This window comes from Pithys albifrons, chromosome 13, assembly GCF_047495875.1.
Source record: "Pithys albifrons albifrons isolate INPA30051 chromosome 13, PitAlb_v1, whole genome shotgun sequence".
Lineage (NCBI taxonomy): Eukaryota > Metazoa > Chordata > Aves > Passeriformes > Thamnophilidae > Pithys > Pithys albifrons.
The window spans coordinates 13,497,100-13,519,655 of NC_092470.1; the positions used below are offsets into that span (position 1 = coordinate 13,497,100).

Genomic DNA, 22,556 nt, shown 5'->3' on the forward strand with positions numbered 1-22,556 from the left:
AAATCTTATGGAAAGCACCAAAAAGTCTGTGCATAGAAAATGCAATTGTTGGTTTTGTCCAGTACTCCTACTGGCCTTGAAAGGCTTAGTAGGTAGTCCAGATCTGACAGTGCTTCATGGCCATTTGCTTTGTGGGGAGGAACTGACATTCGTGGGCTTTTTATAGGGTACAGAGGAAACTGGCTGGATTTAATGATCTTAAAGGTTTTTTCCAACCTTAACGATTCTACGAGTCTATGATTCTAAGCCCTAGCAGAGGGAGATGAAAGATTAGAGGTAATGGAGAGACAGAATAAGAGGATCCTGGGATGGTATAAATTTTCCATCACTCTTTCACCATCTAGGCTGTTTTAAGCTCAAAAACCTCCTGGTTAAGCCTTAGTGGAAGATGGGCCAAGTGTGGTCCTTGGTGCCAAGAGACATGTACTCATGCTATTAGGGGTTGTGTCCTTTTCAAATATGTGGGTGAAAACAGCTGGTGTGACCTCTGGTCAGAGACGGAGACTGGAAGTCAAGAGACCAGAGCTTCCCGTTCATCTCAACCACTGACTCATTGCTTGGCCAAGGAGGAGGCATTGTCTAATATTTGTTTGCTGAGGAATAAGGCAGCCAGGAATATCTATCTGCCTGCCTGTTGATGCCAAATTCTATGTGTGTCATGGCCTTTCACCTGCAGTTGCCCTTGAATTTATTTCTGAAAAGCCCCACATCTGCTCTGGCATTATTACCAAAGAGCAGCCAGCCAGGCACAGCTACTGGGGACCATTTACATACCTATAGTACACTTCTTTACCTTGGGTCTCCTTTTTCTCTCAAATTTATTGCACTTACATATCTTGCTTAGATGGAAACAACCCTACAGTTAAAAATCCCTTTATCCCCTCTGTGTACAGTCTTCAGAAGATGCCATGTGATTGTAGCTTGAGGGTACCATTATCACATCCTAAACAATAAGTTCTCCACCTTCAGGCAAACTATCTGAAAATGTGGAGATGAAAGCTGCTTTAGTCCTTCATCAGGCAGATGAGATTTCTGCCTTTATTTTGTTATACTGTAAATCTGCTACTTAGTTTTCTAGTCTCTCTGAAAACTACTGAATCATAAAAATGCTTGTAGCAAATGCCAGCTTGTCTGTCACCAGAATAATGCATTTTAAATGGCTTATCAGCTCCAAGAGAAGACTACAATATTTTGGAGATGATTTGGATATATAGTTAGAGGAAAAAATACGTTCACATCTTTTGAATTGTCTTGATCAGTAGATTTTACTTTGTATTTTATTGCAGAGTATCCAGTAGTACTCAGAGAGAAAAGGGAAAATATCCCTAAATTTCTGCAAAGGTACCTTATTGAGGGGGAAAACCACAGAAGAGTGCATCAGGACATAATGTAAAACAAAGGATTCTTCTTGAAAGGGCAGGGCTATAAGCTTTGAATATTCACATTGGAAGTATTGCCATTTAATTACTAGGAGTGGTGAGTCCATATTAACCTTTATGGAAAAGTACTATAGGCTATAATAAAGCTGAATGCTTTTCTATAGCCTTTTGTTATCATCTTGTCAAATTTAATAAAATATTACTAATAAAGAAGTTCTATTAGAATGGGTAAAAAAATTACTGGAAAGGATCATTTCCTACTAAATAGTTTAGATTCACAGAGTGATTGTTACTAGACTGTATTAAAATGTATATGACTTTTTCATTCTGAATGCAGCTGGAAAATGTAATTAACAGATAAAACTGTGCAGGGCCTTGGCTGTTGTTGCCTTGCCCATGATCGAGGTTCCCTGGCTGCTTTTGAGTCCCTGCCATCCTGCATGTCCAGGACAAGTCAGAGCAGAGCTAGAGACTGCCTGAGACTGATCCAGGTGGGATAAGGCAGGATTGAGACAGTCTCATGTATATACTTTGGCTGGAGAGGGATAACACAGGGTCTAATGAGGATAGGGAAGGCAGGCAGCACGTCTGACCACACAGGCAGCATCTCTGACATGCTGCTTGAGGGAGTCGGCCCAGAGGTCTCATCTGACTGAGCAAATGACCTTCAAGTCATATTAGCTGATAGTGCTTCAGGTGCACTGATGGTGAAGAACAAGGTTGCCAGACTTTCCTGGCTGTGAGGGCTTTCCTTCACCAGGAGAGTTGGCTGCTTTCTACCTGCAGCCTTCACAGAGAGAGGTGGGAAACTTTTCTCTGGGAGACCCCCGAGTCTTATGGCACATCAGGCAGAGATGACAACAGAAGAGGAAACTTGCAAAGTTAGAGGTTTTTGTAGAATTGTATAATTGTTTAGGTTGGAAAAGACCTTTATATTATCAGGTCCAACCATTAATCCAGCACTGCCAAGTCCCCCACTAAACCATGTCCCCCACACATTATGTGTATCTAAGTGGTGTAGCAGATCACTGACCATTTCCCCTTGAATTGTGGGGAATTTATTCTGCTCCTTATCCCTGTGTTTCAGCTCAGGGGCTGAGTACCCAAAGATCAACTGGTCTCACTATTAGAGACTGAGGCAAAGATACTATTGAGTATCCCAGCCTTTTCCTCATCCTCTGTCACTAAGCTTCCTGCCATGTCCAATAAAGGATAGAGATTCTTCTTAGCCCTCTTTTTGTTGTAATGCATTTGTAGAAACATTTTTTAGCATCTTCTGTGGCAATAGCCAGATTAAGTTCCAGCTGGGCTTTGACCCTTCTAATTTTCTCTCTGTGTACGCTCACAACATCGCTGTAGTTCAGCCAGGCTGGTCTTCCCTGCTGGCTCATCTTTCAGCACATGGGAATGGCCTCTTTCTGCACCTTAAGAATTTCTTTCTTGAAGAAAGAGGAACCTTCTGAGACTCCTCTGCCCTTCAGGACTGCCTCCCAAGGGACTCTGTCAAACAGGCTCCTAAACAAGCTGAAGTCTGCCCTCCAGAAGTCCAAGGCAGCTGTTCTGCTGACCCCTCTCCTTACAAGGACAGAAAAGTATCATTTCCTGATCGCTGTGCCCAAGACAGCCTTGAACCATCACATAACTGTTTGCATAATTTCTGGAGTGGAAAAGGTCCATGGTCCTCTGGGAACATCGCTCTTGGAACCCACCAGCCCTTTAATACAGATTGGGGCAAAAGTGAAAAGTATAGCAAGAGAAAATAGGTAAATTTAACAGGAAGATGCAGCTGAGGTGGAAGTTTAGGGAGGTTTAGATACAAGCAAGTCATGCTGAAAAAAGGGAAAAAGAGATTATTCTCTGAGAACTGAATTGCAATGACTTAGTGGGAGATGAAAGGGCTTAGCTCAGACTTCAGCAGTTTTGCAGCCACCCTCCTGAGGACAACTTGCAAGAGTCAGTGGCCAGATGCAAACTGCTCTTTTACAACTGTGATAAACACTTTGCGAAGGCTGTAAAGCAACTTCCCACTTTATAAAGGCTGAAAAGTCAACTTTGCAGCTCGTTATCTGGGAGAGCCTTACTTCCCTGGGACTTCTACCTGAACTGGTAGGACTTTAATAGACCTCATCTGCTTTAATTCTACCAGACACGCTGCTGTCTCCCTAACACAAGATGCTCATGTATGAACACTGTTGTTATAATAAATTAAGAGCACTGCGAAAGGCCCTGGAAGTTGGCCATAAATCTGGTGGTAAGTGCCAGTGAGCAGCAGGGGCTCGGCTGTACATCATTAATAAAGATGTTGAAGAGGCACAGGCGGCGCGTTGCTGTGGATGTTGTTACTCAGGGCTCCACCACAGCACAGCTGAGATTTGATACGCACAGGACAATCAGTCAAAAACTCTTTGCTGCTTTGAAAATGATGCAGGTTAATGTTGGTGGTGAGGTTCTTGTTTTATTTAAAGGAAGAAAAGGAGTCTATCTCCATCTTTCAAAATAACACAAATTCCCAATGAAATTCTCCAGCTTGTTGAACAGTGCTGCAAACACTTTGTTTTTACATAATTTGAAACAAAATTAAAGCGAGGTTTAAAGCTCTGTAGGACACTGGTCTTCACATTGTAAGCACAATCTACAGCACAACAGGCCTCTGACTGGGATTAGTCCCAGCACAATGCAGATTATTCAAGAGCAAGAATAGAGAGGTTAAGAGGAGGGGATTTTAGTGCAGGAAGCTTACATCTGGTTTTGCATAATGGCTGTGGAGCAGCAGCAAGACCAGCCAGGTTATTTTCTTACCACTTGAATAGTTCAAATGCATCCTGGATATATAATGTGGCTATGCCTCTGTTTTCCCTGATGGGTGCCCAAATTTTTGGAATATCAGAGTCCTCCTTCAACATTTGTAGGGTATTCTATGGTGCATGGATGGAAGCAATAAGAGGCACAGCAGTTGTCTTGCTTATCATGGCAAGAAATGAAATATTTTCCTCTCAGGACAGCAGTTAGAGGACTGCAGCCATCTGAGCATCACAGGGGAAATGAGGAGCAGAAAGGTTGAATGGCCAAGGAGGAGGAAAGGGGCCAGCTCTTCACTGGGGGCTGTCACAGACTCATCTCCTGTCAATTGGGAGACTTTACACGGAGCCCTGAGAACACAGGTATTTGTGGATTTTTTGGGGGAAAACAGAATGTAAATTAGATTTTAAAGCAAGCATTTGTCTAAAATTAGAAGCTATGGGCCTGATATGCTGTAGAGTGTGACAGGATAAGGGGCTAATTGCAAGCAAGCTTCTATCCCACTTGATTATTGTTGTGACATGCAGATTATTAACATGGTGGTCTAAATATGAAACAAGTTGTTTAAATATTAAACTGTCAAGTGCTTTTTCTGATCTCTTAATCACTCCCAAAGTAGGGGGGATGTGTGTGTAAAAAAGGAGTTTCGGACTCTGCCCCTGTCTGATGCCACATTGCTCCCTGTTAGCATGGCAGCTGCTGCCAGGAAGCTGTAAAATGGCATTTTCCATCATCTGCTTTGCTTATGAGTGTATTTAATAACTGATCCTACATGATCTTCTGCGAGCTCTCACACAGGCACAGAGGCTGCTGCCTCCAATGAGCCTCTCTCAGCCTCAGGTTTCTGGCACAAATGGCCCTACATGGGGATTTGGATCAAGGGAGATGGGGAAGGAAAGAAGCCATTTGTCAAACTAGCATCTCCGTGGTTTCGGGAAGCTTCCCAAAGTGCCAGTTCGTGCACTTTCAAACAGCTGTCTTCAGGTGGAGGAGGAGGCCAACAGACAGCCCTCCTCCTGCTGCAGGACAGTTGGAAAAGGTGAGCAAGTTCTACACTATTTTCCCATTTTCTTAACCTGCAGAACAGCATAAACATCCTCTTGGTGCTTAAAATACAGTAATGCACCTCCAAGAGAGGAAGAACTTGGCTGCAGCTGAGCATCCTGCTTCTTTCCAAGGTCTCCCCAGTGCTGTTGCTCCATGAAGTGACCTCTGTTTGGTGTCACCTTAAAGATGCGTCAAGAGTAGTGTAAGTACATTAAACTCCCATCACTTAGAACCCTGCACTATTGAATTTTATTTCTCAGATAGATTTTGTGCCATGCAAAAGGTGGTGTACATAGAAGATCCAGTATAGGAATTGTTTTGCAAGAGAATAATGTTGTTGGGAGACAAATACACGCATATTAATGGCATGCAGCCTAGGGATTATTAAAGGCAATGAGCCTAGAGCCCTTACTTAGGAAACTATTTGTTCAAGGAGGAGACTCTTAAAAACTTTGGCTTCATTATTTCCTTCCTGTGTAGCACATAAGAGCACAGAAAGCCAGCTCTTGAATTCATGGGTCATAGCCCTGTCTGCTGAAGAGCTTGAGAAGGATCAATGTAAAATGAGTCCTAGCACTGCCTTTCCCCAAGAGCACAGCAAAATGAATCCACCACTAGTTTCTCTCTGTGGAGCTGGAAAATACAAATAGAAAGTAAAATTTGTGCTGATAATTACTTTGGCAGCTGTCACATATGCATGGTGTAAAGAATCATCATAGACACAGCTTCCAATATGACGATAGCCTGTGGTAATGGTTATGGTTAAGTGGCAGCTAATTAGAATGCATTACACACTTAGTCCCCACAGTTCACTGTTCGTTGAGTAAATTTGAATTTGGGAAGAGAGCCTTATTTTTGATATACATGGATAGTGCGGCCTCCAGACTTCCATTGATTTACACCACAGACCTTTGTACCAAAGCATTTTCCATGGTAGCTCATTAAATATTGCAACATTCTTCAACACAGCAACAAAACTCAGAAAAAGATTTGTCCTAGTTCTCCTTACAAACAAGCACATAGAAATATACAAAGCAGTACTTAGAAAGAAGAGAGATTTTTGAGGTTACCTAAGGAATTTAGTCCAATGCTTCCTTTCAGCATTGCCTCAAACTACCTACTGTCAGAGTAATGTGTAGAATAATGGAGTGGGGATAAGTAGATCTGTTTCTCTCACACACATCCCAAAACCAGACTCACAATGAATTAGAAGCTTTTGAATAGTACTTTGATTTCTAAGTCACATAAGTGTTTGCAGTTTTACCCAGTATCAAGTTGCACATGCAAACAGACTAGTTTCAAGCAGCACAAACATACTCAAATTCTTTTGTGCTGGAGGTATTAGTCCACATTCAATTACTATCAGAACAAACTGTGCAACTGCACTAGAATCAGATAAAAATATGCAAAGCAGGTAGCTTGAGGCCCATTTATACTAAGATTCCTCTAGCTGTTTGAACAGGCTTTGTAATGCCAGCATACTCCCACCTGAGCGTATGCTTTATTGTGAGCATTGTAAAGTGGCCTTCCTGGATGCAAAAATGAGATGTGAATATATTTCACTTCAAGGATGCAAGCTTTTTTTTCCCCTCTTCAGTAAAAGAAAATATTAAAGAGGAAAACTAACCTAATTATTTTCTTTCTTTCAAGGAATTATGGGATTTATAGAGTGAGAATAGTGAAATATAAATTAAAATCTGGATTATCCCTCTCTTATTTCTCATGCTCATCTTTTATCCTTTCTTGTCCTTGTCGTTGTTCTCACCTCCCCCACTCCATGTTATCATCCTTGCTATCCTTATCAGCATTATTACTTTAGTTGTCATCCAATTCAAAACCCTGCCATCCCATCACAAGTTCATATTTTCAGATGCAGGGCACAGGTTTTGGATAGAATCCCACCTTTTGGGGGCCATGGAGATGCATGGGGGGAAAAAGGCAGATAAGAACAGTAAGTCTATAAATCTCCATGTCTATAAATCTTAAAATGGATTACTGATGTCAGTGACTCTTTAATGGAAAGAGTGACAGTCCATGTAGACGAAAGGCAGTGTAATTCATGGAGGCTATTAAATTTGAGAGGCTTTTTCATTCTCATTTGTCTTTCAGTGTTATGTGTCGATCCCTGGGAGATTATTCTCTGGGGAGAGATGTGTCCTACTCACCAGGGCCTGAGAAGTGCCTGTGTTTATCTGTCTGGCATTTGCTGTGGTGAGTAATATATTTGCTCCTCCTGCACCAGGGAAGAAAACCCACAGTGCTTGTAGGGGATGGAGAAGAGGGAACACAACTGGGTGCCATACTTGTGATATTTGAGAGTCCTCTGGTTACAGCCACTGTGGTTTTAGGGTCAAAAGTATCAAGAAACCCATCATAGGGCAGTATGACACTGATGGTCAAATTCTTCGTATCTGTTTATCCGCTGGGATGGGGCTGTGCCTGGGCAACCCCTTCACAGCATGGCATGACTGTCATAGGACATGGGCCACCTTCACTGTATGGGATGTGATGGTGCGGCTGCTTTTTGGGAATGGGACTGAAGTCTTGGCTGTGAGGTCAAGCCACTATGGAAATATAGACCCAGCAAAAACAGCTTGTGGTTTATAAATACTGATGCATCTGAATAAGAGTTGACAACAGTGAGCAGGCAGCAGGAGAATTTACTTCTAAAAGCACTCACTTTGCCAAGGTAGCATTCCCTCATTTTGGTCACGGATTGTGAAGTCACCATGTAACATGTTCCCGTGGGAAACTGAAGCCCAGCTGAGTTTCATCAAGTAATGAGTTGCTTCTTTGACTTCAAAGAGGCCAGGAACAGGATAGTTTCACTCCACTGAGTGGGAGGATTTACTGTAACACAGTTATTTCCTGCAGGTGATTGACTGTTACTGCTACCTGCAAGAGCCCGGGATGTGTTGCCTTTGCGTCCTTGCTGTTTGTACAACTGTTCATTCAGGGACTGAGACACTCACGGTGCATCCAATTCCTCCCTGTGCGAGTGGATGTGATCCTCATCAAAATCAATTGACTGCAGGCAGACCCTGCATCTTCAATTGCTAAGGGAAGAAAAATCAGTGTTGCTCAAGAGAGGACTGCTGGTGCAGAAAGTCACTTAGCACTAGCAGCTGCTCTATGGCAGCAGAGATTCAGAGATACAAGCAGAGGATGAAGCAGGATCCTGTGTTACATGGGAGTCCTGGAGACATGCATGGGAAGAAGCTTTGAGCAGAGTGTAGCTCCTTGTCTGCCTGTGGAAAATTCCCATTCATTTCTGAAGAAAAGCACATGCGTGAAGTTTATTTGTCTATGTATTTATATAGCTAAATAGAACAAGAACATTGCTGTCCAACTGCAGACATTTGGATCCATACCCTGTCACTGCAGCCAGGAAGCTGATAGGGACTTCAGTGCTGTAGATTTCTTATTACCTAATTAGCCAATTTCTATTAATTGTTAGCATATTGGCTAATTAGCCCCGAGCCATTGCAGCAGCCCCATCTTGCCTGTGCCCCTGCAGAAATGACCACCCACTGACTCCCAGATCTGTGTTCAGCCCAGATCAGTGCTGGCCACATGAAGTTGCTGACTTTCCCACAGGGAATGGGTGAGTTGGTCTCAACAGCCCACTTGCATATTGGCAGCCTTGCTGTTATTTTGGGATGAGTTAGAGGAACTGCTATCTGGTCGAGTCTAGGAGAGGCTCAGTTTTGGTGCTGAGTAACTGGCAAAGCCATTTGGGCAGCCTGGGGCTGAGTTTTGTATTGTGCCTCCTGCTTTATAAAGGACTTTTGCTTATTTTTCCTCATCTAAAGTTCACACATCCCTATGCTTCACTTTATGGACGCTCATCCAGCACATCTAGCCAAGGATGAGTTTGATTGTGGTTCTCACTGCTTAACATGAGGGTTTCATCATGGTGCATAACCTCCATCCACATTGTGGCTGCCTCCAGCCCAGCTCTGACACCAAGACAGATTCCACTTTTTCCAAATAAAACCAACATTGTTATTGTTATGTATTATTTATACTGTGGAAAAATATTGAGGAGAAGAAGTGGGAAAAATTAGCTCATTCTTTCTAAAATGCAAGCAGCTGAAAGACAATGAACATAGAATTAAAAAAAAAAACACTCCCTCAGCTAATTTTGGAGCATGTTTCATCTTCACAAGAGCCACTCATTTTCTAGCTAATTCTTTGTAAACCTTTACCCCTTTTGTTGCAAGTTTGGTGTAATTTTACATTATACTAAGTTCAATGGGAAAAAAAAAGGAGTGATGCTTTGAATTATTCCCCATCCCCATTCCAGAAGAAAAACCCAGGTTTGAACTTCACTTTTTAATATGCAAGGACCCAGCCAAGGACACCCTTGCTAAATCTTTCAAAATGCAATGCAGCATTGTGCTCCTTCAAAGTACTTGGATTTTGAGTGAACGTGTAACCCTATATTAGAGTTCTAATGGCTAACAAGACAGAACTTGGTTATGAAGACTAAAATACAAAAAATATAAATCAGCAGCCTGGAATGAGCACTCATCCTCTTTTACTTTCATTAAATGCTTTTTAAACTAATTTTACCATTTATCTTTCATGAGATTTTCATTACTTTCCCATCCAATGAGGACAAGATGGAACAGTCAGTTTTATTGTTCATTTGTCTAATCTTCTCTTCACTGTGGGTTATTCAGGCATTTGAGTGTGATATTTCACTGCCAGTCCTAGCTGGTGTTTTAGTCCATGCTGTCCCTTCTCCTCCTCCTGTCCTCTGCCTTTCTTCCAGCTGGAAGGACAAAATGTGCAACTTTAAAAAAAACCTAAATTTAAAAAAGTCCCTTGCCGTGGTGTTCTAAGCTGGAACAAATCATGGAAATGATAGAACTGGCTTTTGTCAGCCCTGTTTTCCTCCAGACACTTGCATCCCTAGCCCATATAGATTTTTCCTAGCTTGGAGTGATCTACTAGTTCTATCCAAAAATGCAGAGCTGCTGCTCCAGATGTCCCTTGAGTTACAATTTGTGCACAGTCTGTAAGAAAGCTGAAGCTGTGAATATCCAGTGGTGTTTTACAGGCTAAATCCTTCTTACCTCCTGTGGGCAAAAGTGTTGCAGGAGTTACCTGGGGTTTATCTCACATGAATAAAGTAGCAAGGTGTGATTTGGGATTTCTGGCTTTGGCTCAACCCTAAATCCTTAATTTTGTTAATGCATGCCTCTGAAATCCCTCACAATGATGGCTCCCATTATCTAGAAAATATTTGAAGAACAATAACAGGGTCAATTGTACAGTTATTTGTGGGGACTGCACTATAACTCTGCTGGAAATAATGGCAATTCTGCAGTTATTCGTGTCAGTGGAGTGATGATATTCCCCAGTCGCTCTCCAAATAACTTCTGCCACTGCCACATCCCAGAAATGAAGTAGGCAGGACTCATCATTATGGAAAACTCGGCATTTTGGCCAGCAGCCCCCAAAAGTCACCCTGTTTAAGCAAGGTCTGGGTAAGCACTAGCAGTGAGGATCCATAGCTATTTTTTTGGAAGGAAGCTCTGAGCTCAGCTTACGTTATTGATGGGATCACGTGTGAGGGAGGCTTACACCAAAGGAAAGAGTAATGGCATAAAGAGAGAGAATGGCAAATTGGCTGGTTGAGAAATGACGTGTGTTCAGCCCTGCTGTGTGGAGCGCTGGCAGCTCGGGGCTGGCTGGAATGGTAAAGGCACAGCACGCAACCTTTCAGCAAAAATATGGGAAAAGCCATTTTTAGTGAAAATATAAATACTGATAGTAGTTAAAAAGCAAAGTCAAGGGGTGCAGACTGTTTCCTCTGAAGTGGAGTTGGATGAAGGGAAAAAGATTTGTTAGTTGCATCTTTAAGCAGTTTTATTAATTTTATTGGGTAACAGGCACCTATGATTGAAGTGATAAGAATCAAAACTCACCACTATGAGCTAGGCACAGGGTCTCTGGAAGCTACTCTTCAACTTGAGCACTGGGGGAGTTTACAAGTGATTGATCCCTTTGTACAGCACAAGTTTGGTTAAAAAAAAGCGTGGCAAGAAGGCTAGATTGGCTTTGGATGTTATTACCAGCAATAATTCCCTCACTTCCACGCCTGTCACCTCCCTCAGTAACAACCAACTGCTGGAGCAGAGCAGAGGAGATGCTGAGCAGTGACATGTGGCAGGGACAGCATGTCGAGTCACAGGTCTGGGGGACAGAAATGGGGACAGACAGATCCCAGCAGGAGTCTTGCTGGCTTTTTAAAGCTCTGGAGTAGGCAGAAATAGGGTCACATGTCTGCAAGGAAAACAGATGATGCTGTTTCTTTGAAAACAGATGTGCATTCCCAATGCGTGCTCTTGTTTCTGCCTCAACAGCTGGATTGCATCCTCATTGCTATCACTCACTATTGCTGTACTAAGCTACTGCACATTTAATATGAGGACTTTAATTCATTTTATGGCAAGTCTCACCCTGTAATGCATCTGCATATGTTGGTTTTGGGCTGGTTTCCATACACAACTCCAGTGCTAAATGCTGGTGGAGAAACTCAAGATGAAGGGCTCAATCCCCTCGGGGACACCTCACAGGTAGTGGGGTATGGGCTCTTCAGTCCAATGAACAAGGAATAATTTGCTGCATTTTCAAGCTTGGTAGCTTGTTTCTTATAATTCCTTGAGAGGTAGTAATTAAATATCATTGCATTAGAACCAATATGTCCCAAGTAGAGAACAAACTCATACTCATAATTATGTAGCCATCACATTAAACAAACAAGCTGCTCATTAAAAATAGATGCAAAAGATTCAATTAGATCTAATGCTATATTAAGGATTTGATGACATGCTGGCTTTATTTCCACTGGTTCTAGGCAATAATGAAGCAGCTTTTCAGGGTGACCCAAGAGGAATATGTTTCTTTTTTAAATATTCATTTTCTTTCTTAATCTTAAAATTACTATTAAGTACCTTTTCCTTTAAGTAAAGAGGGAAGGAAAAAAAAAAAAAGGAAAGGAGCTTTATTGTTTTCCAGCATTCTGTCTGCGTTCCAAGGCATAAAAGAATGAGGAAGCCCAATCCTTATTCTGTGTGCTATCTCTAATACGATTCAGAACAATGTAATAGGAAATCAAATCCCCATAAGGAAGATTATTGAATGTACAGAATTTCCTCCAACTGTTATCTGCCTCTCCTGTATGTGCACATCATAGCACCAGAGGAGCTGTATGATGGTCACTTCGATCCACTTCTCCTGAGGAATCCATTGCGTTTGGTCCATCTTCCCCACCCAGCCAGGCACTGGCTGCAGCTTCAGCTTAGCTGTAGATCTCTCTCTCAAAAGCTGGTTTTATTTAAACCCCTGTCTGTGGCCCTGCCCCCTGTGTTTTGAAAGCAGGTTACATTTTGCCAAGTGATCAGGATTACGCTTGTTCCATCACTGTTCTCCTTTCTCTGAAAAGTCTGCCCAGGGGACAGAGCTGTAAATTGTATCCCAGCTCTGTCTTAATTCATCACTTGGACCAAGGAGCAAAGTCCTAGGAAAGACTCAAACAAAATCAGCTTTGCCTTTTTCTTGAATCCCTCTCCTAGCTTGCCATACAGCCACTGTCAACTTTTAATTATATGTGGGCAAATTATCCAGTTGCAAATGAAGCCTGGTACTCCAAAAATAAAACAATTTTATTCCTGTCGTTGACCTTTTTCTACATCGTCACTCCAGTTTTTGCTAAGATTAATATAGAAAATAAAACATTTATTTCTAAAATCGGATTTACATCAGTTTTGTTTGACTGTGCTTCACTTTATTTGCATTAATTCAACTCCCTCCCCAAGTCTGGCTAATCACAAGCTGACTGACTGTAGTGAGGAAAGACATATTAAAATTTATACTTATAAAATAGCCTGATGCAGCATCTGCTGTAGATGGCAAAATAGATCGGATTGATTGGGTATTTGTCTCTGAAACAGAGGGTGGTTTTGATGTATGTGCATAATTTGTAAGAGAATTTGCCTCTCCCTAGCATTGCTGCAGTTGGTGTGGCATAATTAAGAATTTCATCACCAATCTAAAAATGCCCTTTGGTTTTGAATGTGGTTTGATTTTCTGGACATGATGTATTTGGAACTCCAAGAATCCCGCTACCTCTGGGATAATTGCTGTGATGGAAATTTAAGAGCTATGTGCTTATGAGGAAATATTATTGTAACAACCAATTTCTTGACTCCACTTTGTAAATCAGTATATTCCAGCAAGGGTCAGAAGCCTGAAAAGTTGTAGATTGACATGTCCATATTAATCTACAAGAGATACAAATAAGAGAGTATATTAGGTAGTTTTTCAGTCCAACTTCAGCTCTTGCTACTATGCCCAGTCTAAAGACTGTGAAATCTCTCTTGCTTACCAAGGTGATGTATAAAGTGGGAAATAACTGCAATGCTGCCAGTGCAGAACAAGAGATGGTGGTGACTTGGGATCACTTTGCCAGCCTGGTGCTTGCTGTGTTTTTACATTCTCAGGAAAATGTAGACTCCTTCATAGTGTACCAATTCCTGTTTTGGTCTGTAAAACATATAAACTTGTGTTTTCAGGCAGAAAACTGCAAACTGGAAAGAAACAGGCTGTCAATTTCTGGTGAAACATGAGGAACACATTTTTCCACTTTTGCTCACAGACTTTTCCCTACCCAGGTCATTTACCTTCTAAAATATCTTTTTTCCCTTGGCTTCTTGTTCCCTTGAGTGCTATTTCACTTTCATCTCCAGAAAGGAATTGCCATGAAAGGAGTAGAAGAAACCTATGGGAACATTTCTTCTGGTAAGGGGAAAATTTTGACCATCCTTAGCTGGGTCACTGTTGGCATTTCCCTTCACACCACTTTCTGGAAGATCTTGACCGGAGGAAAAAGATATGCAAAAGGTGAGAGTTTTTTACACTTTTAGAGCCTTTCATCCCCCAAGAACTGAATTTATTTCATCCATAAAACAAGAGTCTCGAAGGATCCCACCCTCCTGTTCATGGGGTGGATTGATTTGTATTCTGCTGGTGGTTTCTGTAAGATAACAAATACAGGAAGAGAACATCAATCCTGATTTCTTTTCTTTCTTTATCTCCCCTCCTGTTCTCTGTTGTGCCATGACTGCTAATAGCATTCTGGTTTAGTGGTGGATGTAATATGATATGGATGCAGGATACTGGGTTTTTATACCTGTTGCACCTATGTGAATGCTGATGGCAGACTTCCCTCCTCCTCTCTTTCTTCTCTCTGAATTGAATTAATTTACCTCAAAATTACAGAGCTGTACTCACAAATCCATCAGGTCAGAGAGATACTTAGAAGAAAAATGTAGTCCACTCACCACTATATGCTCTTACATTGTTATCACTTCCACAACACTCTTTTCTCTTTTTTTTTTTTCTGAAAAAAACTCCAACAACAACAAATACTCCTTTTTTTCACTTAAATTTCAGATCATTCTATGAAGTCATTGTGTGTAACCAACTTTAATTATTGATAAAGGTAAGACTTTCTGTACTTGTAATAAATTTCTATACTCATAAAAAGCCAGGGATTCATAACACCCAGAATTAAATTATTCATCAGTCAAAAGGATGGCTGGATCTGCAGTACAGGGTGTTTCTAAGGGCCTCAGCTGACCAGAGGGGTCATCTGCTGCTTTCTGTTCCCTAGAGCTTCCTAACAGAGGAAAGCGGTGGGTGTTATGCAAGCCTGGATAAAACTTTGAAAATTACACATTTACTAAGGAAAATATAGCACATAGACATGATGGGAAAGTTGGGAACTGGATATCTGTCCTTTGTCCATCAAATGCAAAGAGCCACTCAGGGCTAGGTATCACCTTCTGCTGCTGCTTGTATTTTGCCCAAACCCACAGACTTTCCTGGCTCTGAGCCACCAGAGCTCAGATGATGTAGCCTGTCCGTGGTCTCAGTACGGCGTGGATGGGTGGATGTTGAAGGGCCAGCCCAGAGCTGTGGGATACAGGCATGAAGGTGTGGTTTTGGAGAGGGAGGGGAGGGAGACTGATCCCTACAGTCCACAAACTGGTGTCTCCAGTGGGCCAGTCTCCTCACCCACCTCCAGTCTCACCCATCTCATCAGGCAGCTCCACATAGACCGATAACACTTCATTGCCCCACATAGTTTTTACTCATGCTGTGCACCGACCCAGAGTTCATCTGCCTTCACAGCAGGGATGTAGCCTGGAGCTCCAGCCTAGAGCCTTTGCCCATGCAGAACCTGGGTTTTTTCATCCTACTGATGAAATTGCAAAGCAAGATTTTCCACCTGTGCCCAGGAAAGCAGAACTGAGGGGGAAAAAAAATAAAAAAGCAAGACAAAAAAGCAGATAGAAGAAAAAATTTCCACTTACCAAAGCTGTTAGGCAAACCTCATCGCACATTCATAACTGCCTTCCGCCAGCAGCAGGGCTTCAGGAAAAACATCTTCACAGCACACAGCAGCACAGGTGATCTAGTGCGGAGAATCAAGGGCAGGAAGTTTTCCCCAGATTTGTATTTTTATAAGCAACTGAGATTTTCAGTTTATTTTCATGATGAAAGAGGTGAGCAGAGAAAAAAACCCAGCTCCTTCCATCATGAAATACATATTGTGGCAGAATGCTGCATGCCTTGTGTCAAAGGATCCATACTATCGATTTCTTGAAATGAAAAATAAGTTTAAGGTGGAGTGCTTGGGATAAAAAAATATCAATAAAATTTCAAGTGACTGAATAGAACTATCAATTGTAATGACAGCAATCAAAAAGCCTTATCCAGTTCCATAACCTTTTGGTGTCTGGACCTTCATTTTCATTAAATTTCTCATTGACAGAATGCTGACCTTACCTTACCAACCTGTCTGAAATTAGATTAAAATTAGTGCAGCTAAAAATCCCTGATTTCATTCCACACAATGTTTGCGAGGAAAAACTCGAAAACATGGGGCAGAAATGTAAATGTCTGCAATGTAAATCAGGATGCAACAACCCAGTTGACTTGGAAAAATATTTGAAAATATCTCCTGAGATTTAAGAAACAGCCTCAGGCTCCAGCAGCTCTCACTTAAACCATCTTCCAGGCTGTTAACAGGAAGGCCAGAATGTGAGAACCTGTCTCTCTTCCAAAACCCTTCATTTTTTGGTTATTTTTCCCTTTCATCCACACAAGAATTGAATTATCAACACTCAATAAATATTCAGTCCATGAAGAACCATGGGTCGCAGCTCTTTGGAGAGGTTTCTCCCTGTTCTTCAAACTCAAGGTGTGGGACTTGCATCTGAGCATCACCATCATCACCATCATAATGGGACTCCAAGACAGTTAAGTAGCTGTGCCATCCCTGGGATACTCATGCCCCATGGGAAGAATCAAAGGGCTGTTGGTGTTTCCAAGTACCTCCCACTTGCCATGGCCTGTCCAGCTGAGTGTCATGGGAGCAATGTCACAGTCATTTTGACCCCTCTGCAGTACCGACATTGCCAACATCAGTAAATAAAAAACATCATGAAAATGATAGGAAGGAGGCTGCTGGGGTGCTTGCATGCCTTGTGGAACAAGTGCAGAAGACTATGGAGGTGCATGAGGTGGGAGGCTGGGCTCATGGCACCTCATGGGCTGCAGCAGCCCTGATGTGAATGCTCTCCTGGAACCCTGTGCTGCATAAATACTAAACATTACCAAAGGCACTGACAGGGCAATACTGGGAAAAGGATGTGTGGAGATGGAGCTGAAGCAAGCACTCTGCTCTTGTGGATGTCAGGTTTGTGCTCCAGTTAACATGTGTAGGAATTCATAATTCCTTATTATAAATCACCTTATCTTTCTATAAATCATGGGAACAGCACCATCCTTCTCCGCAGAGGATGTTTCCCACACGGTACCTCACTGTAACCCTTGTGTGACTGAAGCAGTGGCTTTTGTGGGTGCCTCGGGGAAGAGCAGAGGTCAGGCAGGGACTGGTGGGTCTTCTCCCTGCTCATTGCTTCAGAGCCTTGCTCCCTCCATGCTTCTCCTTCCTTGGCTGCTTTCCCTGATTTTTCCCCTTTGTTCAGTGAAACGAGGCTGCCACTGCCAGCTCAGCAGCTCCCAGGGGACACACGTGGCAGGTCCACTCAGTCAGAGGAGCAACAACAGCTCCCTTCCCACCACACTCATCTCCCACATTCTCATCCCCTGTCCCTTCTCTTGTCCCATCAGAGACAGTGGGGATGGATACAGCCTATGCTCTGTTATCATACTATTTGCCCTTTCTATTTTTTGTTTTCTTCCTTCAGATTTCTTACTCTCTTTTTTCTTCCTTTGCTTTTGGGGTTTTTCTTGTTTCCCAAAGCCTTCCAAGGGTCACCTCATCCTGTGCAGCCCCAGAGCATCAGGTTCAGAGATACTGCTGACCCTCACTGCTGGGAATGACTCTCCCAATGGACATAAGAGGGTCAGACTTCTAGGATGGCTTCCTCTCCTCCTTACTGGCAGAAAACAAAACTCCATCATCTCTTCCCCAGGAGGAGACTAGTGAATCTGTCCTAGCATTTCTTGATAAAGAGCTGTTCTTTATGTCTCCCCGAGGTCCAGGATGTACATCTTGAAGCTTCTGGGCAACAACAGATTCATCTGTACCTATCTTTCAGGATAAAGCCCCTTGGCCACCCTGAGTCAGTGCATCATACAGTGGGATCCATGCCTATGGCTGAGAACCATTCCAGGGATGGAAAGGAGAAGGGAAAAACCTATGTGTTGTAAACCTCTTTTTTCATTTGTGGCTCTAGGGTGGATTCTGATATGACTACACAAATACCTTGAATGAAAATGCTTGCTTTTGCTGTTTTTAATTTCCAGACCATTCTTAAAAGAGCTACCCCTCAGTATACAAGGCAGTGCCTCTGATATGGAATGCATCAGATGCTCTTCTTTTGGCTGTCATCAAAGGCATCATGTTCTCCACCTAAAGATTCAGTCATCCTCTCAGATGGAGAATTATGGCCTTTTCTTGTTCCAAACAATGACATTGAATTTGTATCATTTTCCTGGAAATATTTCTTCATATTAAAAAAAAAATCCCAAACAACAAGATGGTGAATAAGAAGCTCATTGGCAAGTGATTTTATCTTTCCTAAAGCCTTTTGAACTTTTCAAACCTCCAGGTGTTTGATTTACTTTGCAGTTCAGATGTCAGCTCAGACTGATTATTTTCAAGACTTCTTCTCTTGTCCCAGGTCATTGAGTTTTTGCGCTTGATCTTCAAGAGCACCTTGGCGTCCACTGTTCCCTTGAAAATACACAGGCTTGCATTCAGCTATAGAGAGAGCAAGTACAACCCACCCCAAAGTACTGGAGTCAATTTACAGGAAAAGGGCCAATTTTTTTCTTTATCACTTCTACTGTTGCAGAGAGTTGAATTCTCCATGGCATAATAGCAGAACAAAAATAGATTGCTTCTGTAATGCACTATACAACAGCCTGGAATACATCAGCCTTTTTCCTCAACCGTCCTTTGACAAATGAAATTTTATCTAACTATGCTCACCATGTCATTCTCCTTCTTTTTGCTCCATTTTTCCAGCTAGTTTCCTGCAAGTGCCAAAATGGTGCTTGTGCAGTGACACAACTGTTAAGGTTGTGCATTACCAACACTGCAACGATGCTGCTACCAGAGATAGGCAGAGGGACTCAGTGACACTGTGAACACTGAATTTCTTGCTGGACTGACAAAGGTTTCCATTTAGGATAGTGCTGATGAACAGCAGTGATGCTCTGCCTCTGGGTTGGGTACTTGCCAGGCTTCCCTTTATTTTGTATTTGTTGTCTTGGATAACCCTCAGCAATTTTTGCACCAAGTTTCCCATTCTGTTCAGTTTTGATGCAGGAAAAGTATTAGGAAAATGTCCTTGTCTATAGAAAACCTTCTAATTAAAACAACTGCTTGGCTCTGTGCTATTGAAAGCAAACAACTCTGAGGGGAGCATTTGCTTTATCTGTATGTGGAGAAAAGGCAATAAATGCTCACAATCTGGCTAAAAATAGATGTCAAAGTGAACTCCCTATTTTCAGGTCTAAAGAATCTAAAACCTTTTTCATAAAATTATGCTATTTGTCAAACACATGCGGACTCTGGGGAAAAGCCTTTCCTTTTAATTTGGGTGAAATGTTCCATTCAAATTGAGGACTTTATGGTTTCAACCTCCCCCAGCACCTCAGCCCAGTTTTTCTGTAGAAAGGGATATTAAATGAGACTAGAAGGAAGCCAGTTCCTCCATATATTAGGATTTATTTTTTTCAAATATGTGTGTTTTACTCACTTTTCTTTGACTTACCGTAATCCCCATTACTTTCACAAGCCCTTATGGATGCTTTAAAGGGCTGCATGCTGAAGGCTACAAGCCCAGCCAGTCCCAGGAGAAAATGCATCTGCTCCTGCCCCACCTCCTTCCTGCTACTGTCCAAGGACATTTACTACCAGATTCAAAGGAATCACCCATAATTGCAATATTTTGTAAATATATTTGGAGAGGCTGGATTTGGGAACGTGGGGATTGCTGTGCAGTGTGAAAGGCACTGCGCTCCCAGCACTCCTGCTGCAGACCCAGGTAATGCAAACAAAATGTTCTAGCACAAGAATGGGTATTTTATGATGGGTAAGACTGACAGCTGGACAGCTCAACTCTGCCCTATGGCATGCCAGAGTCCCTGGATGACCATCCTCATGGTGGCATGTGGGGTTTGCCATGGCACAGGACTCACATTGTGCCAGCTGGATGCTTGTGGGAAACTGCTGGTTCTGCTCAAGACTGAAAAGCTCAAAACAAAGTAAATGGTGGGTTTTGTCATCATTGTAGGGTAACCCCTCTCTGACTTGCCCTGCCCAGAGCCCCAGCGCCCCATGCCTTGAGCAATGGCCTCACTGGGTGCTCTGGGGAAGGGCTGCCAGATTTCGGGTGAGGGAGGGTGGGGTGCAGATGGCAGACACAGTTTGTGAGCTTACTTTTCTACCCCGGGGCCTGCTGGGCAGGATTGATTACACTGCTCGGAAAGCAGCATTAGCAGATGTTATTGATGTGGGACCGGCATTATCCACAGCACATGCTGTCGATGTAGAGAAATACCACAGATGGCATCATTTTTTAAAACCTCTCTGCCAAAATCTTTTAAAACAAAACTTGCCATTTCTGTTTGCATTGATCCTCCTTTCCTGCTATTGATTTTTGGTCTATGCCATCACTGATGCGAGGAACAGGGATGGATGGGGAGTGACTGTTGTCGTGCCAGCAACATGGGTGAAGGAAGTAATTTTCAGAAATCCTGTGTACAGTTGGGGTTCTTTGTTTTGTTTGGGTTTTAGTTTTTGGTTTTTTGCTCTACTCTTACTGCTCTATTTAACATCAAAATAACAGGGTTGTTAGACTGGCTACCAAGTCCCCAGATGGCCATAAGGAGAACTTTGTGCTGTATTTATGTGACGGCTGTACCATAAAAATGGATCAGTAAATGCTTCAAACTGAGAGCTTGGCTTGAGCTGAGCGACCTGAGATGAGTTGGAGCTGAGGAAGGATTTCAGAAGCTGGACAAGGAGGAACAGGACTTCTGGATAATGCAAAAGGCAGCTTGAGACCTACAAGGTGTCAGGAGCAAGGCTCAGTTCAACCTTCTTTCCGTGAAGGGACCCAAGGTAAATCCAGAATGTTGCTCACTTTTTATGTATATATTGCAACTTCAGTTCTCTGCTGATCTCAGTCTCACTGAGAACACACCACAGAAAATAGGACATGACTTTGTCTAGCAGTTTCCAGGCAGGAAATTATCCCTGAGAGGTTATCCCTAAGGTACTGCACCCAGAGTCCTTCAGCAGCAGAGCTAGTCAGAGCCCATCTCCTCCTGTGAACCAGCTCACTGCCTTGTCTGGATGTCCCAGTGCAGTCAAGGAAGTGCACACTGCACAGGGCAAGATTAAGGAGTAAAGAGGGTATAACCTCCTGGACCTTGGCACTCCTAATCAGAGCCATTGGTACAGAAGTGCTACTGTGGAACGGTACTTTCGGGCAGTACCTGGAGGAGGATTCAGCCCTGTGGTGTTTTTCCCTGTCTGGCCAGAAGGAAGCCAGGCCAGAAGCGAAAAGCCAGACCTTGAGCTTTCCAGATAAGTGTTGCAACCATGAGTGCCATCCCCTCACTGCAATCCAACAGCATGTCCTTGCCTGGCAAGCAGTGACAGCACCATGTTAGACAGGGGGAAGAGTGTGGGGTAGGTACACACCTGCTACGTGTCTGATTTTGGCCTTTGTCTTTTATATAAACCTGAATTACAGAAAAATCTGTGCTGCCTTTTGTACCAGGAAGACTAATTTTCATCCAGTGTGTCCTCTGCTGGTCAAGCACTGCCAAAAGAAGGGCCTGATGCATTTCTGGGGGATGCAGCTTATCACTGTCTTCAGCTGCCAGCTCAAAGGGCACTCATTTCTCACTATTTAGTCAGTAATTGTGTACTGCTTGGTTAAGGACTGCAGTGGGACCTCACCACTGGAAATGTTTGAATGTGGATGGGTGTCTTTCTCCATGAGTTGTTCTGCCGCAAAGAGGACCTTCTTGAAGGAAGACCTGTGATGCACCTGGTAGCCTGTGATGTGCCAGTTGTGGGACACTGGAGCCCTCCTGGCTACTCAAGTCCTTGTAGCTAAAACCATGCACGGACATAAAGAGATCCTTGTCTCGTCTGCCTGGTGTGATCAGGTCAGGAGAGCTGGAGGAAACATTAAGAAAATCAGTTTCTGATTTTGTTCTTACTTTATCTACTCATTCCTTCATATGAATAACAAACCAGCTCATCTAGAGTGCAAAGCTGATGCTTCCAAATGAGGGGACAGTGGATCATATTTCAGTCCTCAGCTACCTGGACACTGACATCTGGAACTGGGATCAAAAGGCCAAATTCCCCCAGGTTTTTTTGCTTGTTTGTTTTGATGAGCAAAGCTTCGTGACTGAAAAATAAAGTAATCCAGGAAATGTAGATGCCTGGAAGCTCCAACATTAAATGCAGAGCATAAAGATTATATATCTTTCCAGCCCTATTACATTTGCAAGAACAGACCTTTTCTTGCAACGTATTCACATGAAGGTTTGTGTCAAACAGCAGATAATGGAAATCATCCTGGTTCCCATTACTTTGGTGGCAGCCTGCCGTGAATGCAGCATTCAGTTCTGGGCCACCTCATTACCAGGAAAAAAACAAATTGCAGACAATTCAAAGAGCAGCTAAAATGATTTTGGGGTTGAAAAGATTGATTTATGAGAAAAGATGATGAACTAAACATACACACCTTCACT

The 22,556-nt window shown here is 42.7% G+C and overlaps 2 long non-coding RNA genes across 4 annotated transcripts in view; one reads left to right on the forward strand and one right to left on the reverse strand.

The window, feature by feature from the left end:
• Positions 1–12,297: 12,297 nt before the first annotated feature.
• LOC139678203 (uncharacterized) overlaps positions 12,298–22,556 on the reverse strand; it is a 32,469-nt gene continuing 22,210 nt past the window's right edge. For both annotated transcript variants that reach the window (XR_011698982.1, XR_011698983.1), the window contains 4 exons: positions 15,614–15,714; positions 13,919–14,109; positions 13,624–13,781; positions 12,298–13,519 (listed from right to left, as the gene is read on the reverse strand). This is a non-coding gene — a long non-coding RNA (uncharacterized lncRNA). The remainder of the gene's footprint in view (positions 13,520–13,623; positions 13,782–13,918; positions 14,110–15,613; positions 15,715–22,556) is intronic.
• LOC139678204 (uncharacterized) lies at positions 13,990–20,981 on the forward strand. 2 transcript variants are annotated; one of them, XR_011698984.1, is made up of 3 exons: positions 13,990–14,138; positions 14,691–14,739; positions 20,630–20,981. It is a non-coding gene; the product is annotated as an uncharacterized lncRNA (long non-coding RNA). The 2 variants fall into 2 exon arrangements; XR_011698985.1 differs by lacking the exon at positions 20,630–20,981 and adding an exon at positions 16,410–16,782.